Here is an 11,053-nt window from a genome sequence, read left to right on the forward strand (position 1 = left end):
TGCTATGTACAAGACCTGATATAGTTTGCTGTAAGTGTTACGAGCAGATATCAGTCAAACCAGGGGAGAAACATTGGTCGGTTGTAAAATCGATCCTTAAGTACTTGAGAAGAACTAAGGATCTAGTTCTGAGGTATGGATGTTTGAGGTAAACATTCAAGGATACTCGATTCTGATTTCAATCAGATATGATGATAGAAAGTCTACGTCGGTACATTTTATATGTAATGGAGGTGCTGTTGTTGGAAAAGTTCCAAACAAACAACCACAACTGACTCCACTACAGAAGCTGAATACATTGCGCTTCGGAAGCAGCGAATGAGGCTGTTTGGATGCTAAAGTTCATAATTAAACTTGGTGTGGTTCCGAACATGGCTTACCGATAAGCATGTTCTGCGACAAAACTGGAGCTATTGCACAGGCAAAGGAACCAAGGGCACACCAAAAATCCAACACATTCAGCGTAAGTATCACATTTTGAGAGAATTCGTTGGAGCTGGAGAGATTTGATTCTGAAGACTCCTTCAGCAGAAAATGTAGCTGATCCACTGACTAAGGCGATGACACTGAAGCAATTGGACCATCATCTTGAGAAGTGGGTATGAGATACAACACGAATGGCTTTAGTGCAAGTGGGAGTTTGTTAGTGTATATTAGTGTATGCCCTAGAAACCATTTCAGAGCATTTGTCTGTATCTATATATATCAAATAATAGAAGAAAGAGTTCTTCAATTCATATATGTAAATTGCTTCCTTTATTCAGTCAGCATTTAAAATAAAGTATGTATATGATGTCCAGTGATGATCATTAATAGGTAAATGATATCGAAAAGGGTTCCCTGCGGAAGCAATATAAATTGGGCAACTATATGTACAGTAGGCATAACGGATGCTCCCGAAAGATATCATGAGTTGATATAGAGGATGTGATGATAGTCATGTCACTAGGGCATTGGTATGGATTAACGGTTGGTGAACGTTTTTCGAACGTGACGCCAATAACGACAAATCACTTGGAAAAGAGTGTATCAATGATTTATCGTTTGGTTATATCAGTGCACGATGTACCTTTGACCTGAGACATGTAGTGAATCGATATGGATGCGTATGGTTCATACGGTGTATAAGTACGAGACTTATGTTCGTACAATAAAGCCTATTTGGTCATGCGTTGTTCATATGCGGAAACGAACGATGGTCAAGAGGGGATCCATTGACTCGGAAATATAGGATCGGGAGTACCGCTGACTCCATCCGGATTCGAGTTCCTAGACGAACACGATAAATGTCAGAAATCGAATCTCTGGCCAGAGTCTATTAATAGTCATACAAAAGTAAGTTGTGATGACAATGTCGGACATATTGATCGACAATGGTAGAAGATCGAGTTTAGGATTTTGACGTTCATGAACCATATTCGATTAGGATATCTCAATGAGGGACTTTACCTGATGGTAAGTCTGATCTGAAATGGGTTCGATGAAGTATTTCTTCATGTGGTTTAGGGACTATGGCACATTGCTAGATGTTTACCATAGTGTTGGGCTCGGACAGGTTTCCGGATTCATCCAGAACCAGCTCACGGCTAATCCACGGTGGACCTACATGGTCACCAAAGCCTTGGGAAGTTAGAGAAGAGATGAGAGAGAGAAATGATTATCCGAAGAGGGCTAGCACCTTCCGAGGGTATACGGGATTTCTATAGTAATAGTTACATAGAAATCATTTGTGACATTTTAAGGGTTAAAATGGTCAAGCAATAATTAATTATATTTAATTATTATATCTTAAAGTGTTAAGATTAATGAGATGAACAAAAATAACCTTTTAATAGTTAAAGGGTAAAAAGGGGTAAATTTTTGGGTTGTTAATGTAAACTAGTTTAGTTTACATGGGCCCTTGAATAATATTGATTATTCAAAGGGTAGCATATTAAATTCGTGGGGTCCCTTTATAAAATAAGATTTTATTGGGCTTGGAAGTGAAAAATAAATAATTGAAATATTGCCCAAGTATATATAAGTGCAAAAGGTTGTATTTTTGTTCATTCTTGACTAGTTCACAAAAACACAAACCAAAACTCTCTCTCAAACCCAAGACCACTCTCTAATCTCTCAAGGTGGTGTTAAAGTGTGGAGGTTTCATCCTTTTGAAGCTAATCTTCATCAATCTAAAGCAAAGGAGTAGGTATAATCTCTTTTCAAGCTTTGTTTGAAAACCGGTTTTAGAATCCATGCTTTCATGCTTTCATTCTCCATCTTCACCACTCTTCATGCATGCTGATTCTTTCACGTACGAAATGGTGTACGGCGACTAAATGACCCTTCTGCTTGTCACTTTTGCAGACTGGCAAAATGGACCCCCCAATAACTAGATCTGAGTAGGGAACCGGTTCATCCCTGTAGGGTGCTCCGAGTATCCCTCTTGAGGTTTTCTCGGTACTTACCGAGGATGAGCTGGAGAGGGTTATAAAATAGTACGGTATCGAGGTGGATGTTTTCCTCGACGTGATGCACTCATCGCGATACCTGTTAAGGGGTCTGGCCGCCATCTCAGAGGAGATCATCAAGGGTGGGGGACTGACCCCCCTCCACCCTTTCATCAGGTTGTTTTTGGATCATTTTAGGATCACGCCGATGCAGCTGACTCCGAACGCGTATGTCATTGCCGTTGCAATGTACATCGCGTGCCATGAGAATGGGCTGGGTGAGCTGACCGCGACGGAGCTCGACTGCTCGTATTTTCTGAAAAAGAGCAAGGACAAGGATTCTTATTACTTGTCCAAGCAACCTACTATCGCCGAGGGGATCCACAGTTATCCTAGCAACGCGAGGGCCTATGAAACGAAGATTTTCTTCTTTCACCATGATGGCCATTGCCGCTTCCAAGAATCGAGTAGGCCTTCTTTTTTTTTTTTTTTGGTTGACGAATTCATTAAATTCGAAATGTGCTCTTTCTAATGACCTGATTCCTTTCTGACAGTTAACAAGACGACTGACTTAGGGCTGCTCTTCGATAGAAGTAGGATCATAAATTTTGATTTCCTACCCAAGGATAGGCGCGACGCGAAGAAGCTCATGAAGACCGCGAATTTGCAGAAATACGGTTTCTTCAATGTAAACATGTCTCGAGAGCCCCCATTGAGTAAGTCCTACTAATTGGTCTTTTTCTGGTTGTGAAATGAAATATCTTTGCTAACGATGCTTTGCATTCAACGACCATGCCTCCGAAGGAGTCAGAGCAGCCGCGACGAAGGCCGCTCAATTTTCATTGGTTAAGGAAAGCCAAGGCGACCAATGCTGCCTCGACCGTTCCCCCGGTTGAAGGTGCAACATCGGGCCCACCGACGTGACCTGCTAGAACTTCTCAGCCCAAACCATCAGAGGATGCGCCAATCTGAACCACGAAAGTCTCCTAGCCGTCGCCTGCTTGCCCTAGGCTAAAGACAACAGCTCAGTGAAAGAAGAGGAAGCAGATTTAGGTTGAAGAGTCAGAGACTGAATCTGAGGGCGATCAGAACAATAGGTCGCAGAAGGACGTTGGGAGGCAGTCGGGTAAAGAACCGACAAGCGACACGGCCACTACGGAAGACGCGAAGAAAGAGACCCCAGTGCTGGACTTGCTGGGGAACCTGCCAGAGTATCTGCAGCTGTTGGTCTACACTTTGCTGGAGTGTGGACTTTTGGAAGCATTCGAGCAGTTTGTAGGCTCCAGCGACGTGGACCTAATGTCCACATCATTGCAACACTTAAGCAAGGTAAAGGAACTGTCCTCGGCGAGGACTTCTTTTAGCTTCTGGTAAGCTAACTTTATCTTTCCTTGTTTGCAGGCCCTGCTTTCCATGCAATTGTCCCTGGAGAAGGTTCGGCTGGGAGCTACCAAGGTGGAGGTCACTCTGAAGGAAGAGAACGCAATGCTCAAGCGAAGTCTGGAAGCCGCCGAAACAGAAAGAAACCTGTCTTTTGAGTCGGCGAACTGGTACCTGAACGAAAGAGACGCGGCTCTTCGAACGGTGGACTTCCAAAAAGCGGAGCTCGAGTGGCATGCGGAGGAAACAAAAGAGCTTCAAAGGACCATAGCCAGGCTCTCCAAGGAGGTTGGGGAGAAGGACCAGGAGCTCGAAGCGACTCGCCTGCGAGCCTTGCGAACAGAACAAGAGAGGGATGCCTTAGAGAAGCAAAGGCAAGCTCTCGAGGCTGAACTTCAGGTGAGTCAGGGAAAAGTTGCTTCCCTGACCGAAAAGGTGCATAACCAGGCAGCGGAGGTCGAGGAGAAGGCTGTCGAATGGGCGATAGAGTCTATCTATGCCTTGCGACCGAAGAATCCGCGACTTGATATGTCCGACCTCGTGAAGGACTAGCAGGATACACTTATGTCCATGGCGAAGGAAGACGATGAAGCGGCCGTCTTTCGAGCAGGAGGTTCGGGACATGCCTCGGAGAGACCCCCAGTCGACCAGCCCTAGGACGATTAGGTCGGTCCTCTAGGAGCCAGATTAGGGCATATACTTATGCAATTTTGCCTGATGTACTCCTCTTATTAATGAAATACATTTTTGCTTTCACAATTTATGTTCGCTTATATATGAGTACATTCTGATTGTTTACATCATTGGAACAAGTGTGATAACATAACATATTTACACGAACAAGATTACATGCGAAAATTGTTACAAGCGCACAAAATAACGCTTTACAAGGAAATGGTTTACAAAGATCAGAAATTAATTTACAAGGAAAACTGAGTTCAGAATTACTGATAGTATGGTCGAAGATGCTCAGCATTCCAACCTAAGGGTACTTTGGAACCGTTCAGCCTTTTGAGATAATAAGTCCCTGGTCTTATCACTTTGTCGATGCGGTATGGACCTTTCCAGTTTGGTCCTAACACTCCCGCACTTGGTTCTCTGGTTCCGAGAAGAACTTCCTTTAACACAAGGTCGCCGACCTGGAAGTCTCTTCGTCTGACCTTTGAGTCGAAAAACCTCTTCGCGCATTGCTGGTAGGCTGTTATCCTTAGCGAAGCCTTGCTGCGATGTTCTTCAACAAGGTCTAGGCTTGCTCTCATAAGTGCTTTGTTGTCGGCCTCGTCGTACAAGTCCCTCCAAAATGAACCAGTTCCTACCTCTACAAGGATCATCACTTCGCATCCGTATGCTAGCAAAAAAGGTGTTTTTAAGGTGGAGGTTCTTGGAGTTGTTCTATACGCCAATAGGATTTCGGGGAGGTCGTCGGCCCAATTCCCTTTGGCTACGCCAAGTTTGGCCTTTAGGGTGTGCTTGATGGTTTTGTTGACAGCTTCAACTTGGTCATTTCCTCGCGGTCTTACAATTGAGGCGAATTTTTTATGGATGCCTAGCTCGTTGCAAAACTGCTTGAATTCCTCGTTGTCGAAATGTTTCCCATTATCCGAGAAGGTATGAGGAATTCCGTAGTGGCACACGATATTCTTGAAAATGAAGTCTTTGAGCTTTCTGGTCGTGATCGTGGCTAGCGGTTTGGCTTCTACCCATTTGGTGAAGTAATCTACCACGACCACGACATATTTGACTCCCCCTTTCCCGACTGGCATGGCACCGATGAGATCGATCCCCCACATGGAAAAAGGCCAGGGGCTAGTCATGGTTATCATTTCGTGGGAGGGAGCTTGCGGTATGTTCGCATACCACTGACACTTATGACATCTCTTGACAAAGTTGTAGGTGTCTTCCTAGATCAGGGGCCAGTAGTACCCTTGGCGAACAACTTTGTTAGCAAGAGATCGTGCGGTGGTGTGATTACCGTAGATCCCTTCATATATCTCCCTCATGATATAATCCGCCTCTTCGTTATTTACACATCGGAGGAAAGGGGCGCTGAACCCTCGCCTGTATAACTGATCTCCGATAAGGGTGTAACGGGCAGATCTTATTCACAGAGTTCTTGCCTCGACCTTGTCATCAGGTAAGGTCCCATCTTTGAGATACCAAATAATGGGGGTCATCCATGAGTCTGAACCTGTTATATTCACGGCCTGTTCGATTGGGCTGACACTAGGGATTTCGATGAATCGAACAGGAATGTTCTCCGGTGTATCCGAGTCCAATAATGAGGCTATTCTTGCCAAGGTGTCCACCACAGAATTGTTCTCTCTAGGAATCTAAGTGATCGTGAAGTGCTTGAACGGCTTGAGTGCGGCCTTAGCTTCCTTTAGATAATTGATCATGTTATCTTCCTTGGCTTGGTACTCTCCCAAAATCTAGTTAACGACCAGCATGGAGTCACTGTGGATGCTGATCACGGTTGCACCTATTTCCCTAGCCAACCTGAGTCCAGCGAGCAGAGCTTCATACTCGGCCTTATTATTGGTTGCTTTGAAACCGAACCAGAGAATGCCATGAATGCGGGCCCTTTCGGGACTCAACAAGAGAAGACCCGCTTCGGCCCTCTTTCTGTTCGATGATCCATCGACGTAGAGGGTCCAAGTCGAGAGATTTTGAACAGTTTCCTAGATGACTTCGTTGGGTTGTTCCGACTCGTTCACTGGATGATGCTAGAACTCTGATATGAAGTCGGCAACAACCTGCCCTTTGATAGTTACTCTTGGTTTGTAATGGAGATCGAACAAGCTGAGTTCCATGTCCCATTTGAGCAATTTACCCGACACCTCTAGTTTTTGGAGGATCTGCCTGAGCAGGTAGTTAGTTAATACGTGAACTGTATGGGCATGGAAGTAAGGTCGCAACTTTCGGGAAGTGATCAGCAGGGCATAGGCTAATCACTCCATTTCTGGATACTGCATCTCGGCATCCAACAGACGCTTGCTCGTGTAATATACTGGCTATTACGTTCTGTTCTCTTCCCAAACTGATGCTGCACTGATCGTGAACTGCAAGACGGACAAGTACAAAATGAGGGTTTCTTGCGGGAGAGGTTTGGACAGAAGTGGTGGCTTCCCGAGGTGTTCCTTTATTCTCTGGAAGGCCTTTTCGCATTCGAGAGTCCATTCGAACTTCTTATTGGCCCTGAGTACATTAAAGAATGGCAAGCAGCGATCTGTTAGCCTCGATATGAAATGACTTAGCGCTGCTATATGCCTGTTCAGGCTCATGACCTGTTTTTTGTTGGTCGGGCTCTTCATATTGAGGAGAGCTTGGATTTTTTCGAGGTTGATCTCAATTCCCCGCTGGTTAACTATGTACCCTAGGAACTTTCCCGAGGATACTTCGAATTAACATTTGAGGGGGTTCAACTTCATTCAGTACTGTCGGAGGATGCCGAACACCTCAGCGAGATGTGCTACGTGACCTGAAGCAACATGCGACTTCACCAACATGTCGTCTACGTAGACCTCCATCGATCTACCTATCTGTTCGGAGAACATTCGGTTAACCAGTCGTTAGTAAGTTGCGCCAGCATTCTTGAGGCCAAAGGGCATAACTTTGTAACAGTACAGTCCCTGGTTTGTAACGAAAGATGCATGCCCTTCGTCCGGTGTGTACATCAGAATTTTATTGTATCCCGAGTACGCGTCCATGAAACTTAGCAGCTCGTGCCCCGAGGTGGCATCCACGAGCTGGTCGATTCTTGGCAGAGGGAAGTTGTCTTTAAGACAAGCTTTGTTGAGGTCGCTGAAGTCTACACAGGTCTGCCATTTGCCGTTAGGCTTCTTTACCAGAACTGGGTTGGTAACCCAGATCGGATAAAGTGCTTCTCGGATGGATCCATTTCGGAGGACGTTATCCACCTCAAGCTTCAAGGCAGCATACCGCTCCGGGTCCATCGCTCTCCTCTTTTGGCGAATTGGCTTGGCTTCACTATCAATGTTTAAGGCATGGAAAATAATATTCGGGCTGATCCCGACCATATCTGCGTGCGACCATGCAAACACATCGATGTTTTCCCTGAGGAAGCTGGTCAGTTCGGTAGCGAGCTGGGGATTGAGATTTTTACCGATCCTTAACACCCTACTCGGCTCGTTTTGGTCGACCAGTACTTCAGTCAGGTCCTCAACTGGCCCACTGGAAGGGCAATCCTGAATGCGAGGATCTATATTATCCTTGGCTAGGCCAGGCTGTGGCTCGATCCGGCTAATCGCCATTGCCTGGTTGTGATTGCCGCGCGAGGTGCCTTTGCCTTTGCACACCATCTGCACTGCTTTCACATAGCAGTCGCGAGATGCACGCTGAGACCCGCTAACTTCCACAATCACCGTCGGGGTGGGGAACTTCATCTTCAAATGGCATATTGAAGTGATTGCCTTGAAGTGTCTCAGCAAAGGTCGCCCTAGGATTCCATTAAAGGCGGATGGGCAATCCACTACCAAGAACTCAATTACCCTGGTCACCTCGTCGAAGTCACCTAGCGTGACTGGGAGTGAGATCATTCCTTTGGGGAGCAGGTGGTCCCTTGTGAAGCCATATAGAGGGAACGAGGCAGGCTTCAGGTCGGCCTCATCCAAATTCATCCTTTCAAAAGTTGAAGCGAACATGATGTGCACAGCACTTTCGTTATCCACTAACATTCTCTGGACATTATGGCGCCCTATGAGGGGCGTGGTCACGAGGGCATCATCGTGAGGATGATGCAGCCGGGCCGTATCTCTTTCGGAGAAGGAAATTTCCTCCTCTCGACAAACCTGCCCCTATTCTAGAGCTTGCTCCAGCTCTTCAATTTGTGGCAATGAAGCCGCTTGGGGGTTGCTTTCACACATACGAGTTCGCCCCTTGCGATTACGATTGAGGAAAATTCGGAGGTTGGGTTCCTCTTCGCCTCAGCCGGCGGTTCCGACCACTCTTGATACACGCTGGCTAGAGGCGCGTGATGGCGATGACAGACTACGAGCTCAGCAAAACAAACAGGGGCAGGTCGTATCTGCGTCCCCCTTCTCTCCCGAAGTGTTAGCCGCTCCACTCCCACCAGGATTCAGGATGCTCGACATACGGGCGTTTGATGAAAATTCTGATTCGCAGGATCACTTATATGAATTCCATGACCTAATGGAGCTCTACCAGGTCTCAAATTTGGCAAAATGTCGGTGTTTGGTAGTGACCTTAACTTCTCATGCCAAACGTTGGCTCAGGTTGCTCCCAGCGGGATCGATCAGCTCGTGGCCTCAGATGAGCACGACGTTCCTGAGACACTTTCAAGCGAACATAAAGTTCTCAATGCCTTTGAGCTACCTCAGCAACATAAGGCAAGAGAGGGATGAATCCCTCCAATCATATATAGACAGATTCCACAGAGAACTCAACAATGTCAAGAGGTGTGATAAGTGTCAGCGGTACGCGAACATACCGCGAGCAACCTCCCACGAACTGATAACCATGACTAGCCCCTGGCCGTTTTCCATGTGGGGGATCGATCTCATCGGTCCCATGCCAGTCGAGAAAGGGGGAGTCAAATATGTCGTGGTCGCGGTAGATTACTTCACCAAATGGGTAGAAGCCGAACCGCTAGTTATGATCACAACCAAAAAGCTCAAAGACTTCGTTTTCAAGAATATCGTGTGCCACTATGGAATTCCTCATACCCTCATCTCGGATAATGGGAAATAGTTCAACAATGAGGAATTCAAGCAGTTTTGCGACGAGTTGGGCATCCATAAAAAATTCGCCTCAGTCACAAGATTGCAAGCAAATGACAAAGTTGAAGCTATCAACAAAACCATCAAGCACACCCTAAAGGCCAAACTTGGCGCAGCCAAAGGGAATTGGGCCGACGACCTCCCCGAAGTCCTATGGGTGTACAGAACAACACTAAGAACCTCCACCTTAGAAACACTTTTTTCGCTAGCATACAGATGCAAAGCGATGATCCTTGTAGAGGTAGGAACTGGTTCACTTCGGAGGGACTTGTACGATGAGGCTGACAACGAAGCACTTATGAGAGCAAGCCTAGACCTTGTTGAAGAACATCGCAGCAAGGCTTCGCTAAGGATAGCAGCCTACCAGCAACACGCGAAGAGGTTCTTCGACTCAAAGGTCAGACGAAGAGACTTCCAGGTCGACGACCTTGTGTTAAAGGAAGTTCTTCTCGGAACCAGAGAACCAAGTGCGGGAGTGTTAGGACCAAACTGGAAAGGTCCATACCGCATCGACAAAGTGATAAGACCAGGGACTTATCATCTCAAAAGGCTGAATGGTTCCAAAGTACCCTTAGGTTGGAATGCTGAGCATCTTCGACCATACTATCAGTAATTCTGAACTCAGTTTTCCTTGTAAATTAATTTCTGATCTTTGTAAATCATTTCCTTGTAAAGTGTTATTTTGTGCGCTTGTAACAATCTTCGCATGTAATCTTGTTCGTGTAAATATGTTATGTTATCACACTTGTTCCAATGATGTAAACAATCAGAATGTACTCATATATAAGCTAACATAAATTTTGAAAGCAAAAATTTATTTCATTAATAAGAGGAGTACAGTAAGAAAAATTGCATAACTATATGCCCTAATCTGGCTCCTAAAGGACCGACCTAATCGTCCTAGGGCTGGTTGGCTGGGGGTTTCTCCGAGGCATGTCCCGAACCTCCTGCTCGGAAGACGGCTGCTTCATCGTCCTCCTTCGCCATGGACATAAGTGTATCCCGCCAGTCCTCCGGGAGGTCAGACATATCAAGTTGCGGATTCTTTGGTCACAAGGCATAGATAGACTCTATCGCCCATTCGGCAGCCTTCTCCTTAACCTCCGCTGTCTGGTTCTGCACCTCTTCGGTTAGGGAAGCAACTTTTCCCTGACTCACCTGAAGTTCAGCCTCGAGAGCTTGCCTTTGCTTCTCTGAGGCATCCCTCTCTTGTTCTGTTCGCAAGGCTCGCAGGCGGGTCGCTTCGAGCTCCTGGTCCTTCTCTCTAATCTCCTTGGAGAGCCTAGCTATAGTCCTTTGAAGCTCTTTTTTTTCCTCCGCATGTCGCTCGAGCTCCGTTTTTTGGAAGTCCCTCGTTCGAAGAACCGCGTCTCTTTCGTTCAGGTACCGGTTCACAGACTCAAAAGACATGTTTCTTTCTGTTTTGACGGTTCTAGACTTCGCTTGAGCGTTGTGTTCTCTTCCTTCAGAGCGACCTCCCCCTTGGCA

This window comes from Pistacia vera, unplaced genomic scaffold, assembly GCF_008641045.1.
Source record: "Pistacia vera cultivar Batoury unplaced genomic scaffold, PisVer_v2 Contig1039, whole genome shotgun sequence".
NCBI lineage: Eukaryota > Viridiplantae > Streptophyta > Magnoliopsida > Sapindales > Anacardiaceae > Pistacia > Pistacia vera.